The following is a 1,077-nucleotide window of genomic DNA, read 5'->3' on the forward strand; positions in this document are numbered from 1 at the left end:
GGGTATCACTCCCTCGGCACCGAGATGCAGCCACCTCTGGGGTGGGGCACAGCAGCCGTTGAGCACACGGTTTAGGAGTCAGGGGATTGCATAGGAGCTGGGAAGGCAGAGTTCACCTCCCATATCTTACTGGGAGTGGGGGACGCATTGGGGGTTCATTGACGCTGGGGAGGGGGCAGGCCTCCTTGGAAAGACCTGGGGGAAATATGTTTTCTGCCCCAGGCAGTACATGGCAGAGCGGCTGCCCCACTGGCAGCTGAAGTGAAGGATCGACTCCCTGCTCCAGCAGCTGGGGGGAAGGATGCGGGAGAGGGTTAGGGCTTGAAAGGTTTCAACCAAGCTGTGTGTAACTAGTGCACATGTGAATTGACGTTTGCGCTGGAGAGCCAGGTTCGGCGCTTCAACCCCTGCTTGGAAATGCATCTCGTGGGAGCAATGGCAAATATAGAATCCGGGGGGGGGGAAATGGGACATGAGGCTTTTCCCCTCCAGGGGATTCTGTTTCTGATCTAGCCTGTTGTCCCCCCGACCCCTGTCTCTGTATATTGGGATACAAAGAAGCCTCCACCACATCCCTGGCATGTGCGGGGTGACAACTGCCCAGGCAGGAACTGTCCCTGTGGCTTGTATTATATAATGACCCACAACTTGTCATCAATAAAGGACTGATTACTGAGGCTCCCTGAGTGTGTACGGCTCTTTCTCACTGTCCACTGAGCACCAGCAAAGACAGGAGTGAGGTCCAGGATTAGAGTAGGGGGCCGGAACCCAGGACTCCTGGGTTCTCTCCCCAGCTCTGGGAGGGGAGTGGAGTCTGGTGGTTAGAGCAGGGGCGGCTGGGAGCCAGGACTCCTGGGTCCATTTCTGGCTCTGGGTGGGGAGTGTGATCTCTGGGCTTCGTCAACTGTCTGTTGAAACCCCAGAGCATCATTCACCTCCCCATATAATCTGTGCCCCTCGTTATCTGGACACGGACCTCCCTGCCCCCAACACACACACACACACATACACACACGCGCGCGCTCTCCCTCTCCCCACTGCTTAGGAGCAGCTAACCAATCTTGCACACCAGGGTAG

The sequence above is a fragment of the Mauremys mutica genome, chromosome 12, assembly GCF_020497125.1.
Source record: "Mauremys mutica isolate MM-2020 ecotype Southern chromosome 12, ASM2049712v1, whole genome shotgun sequence".
NCBI lineage: Eukaryota > Metazoa > Chordata > Testudines > Geoemydidae > Mauremys > Mauremys mutica.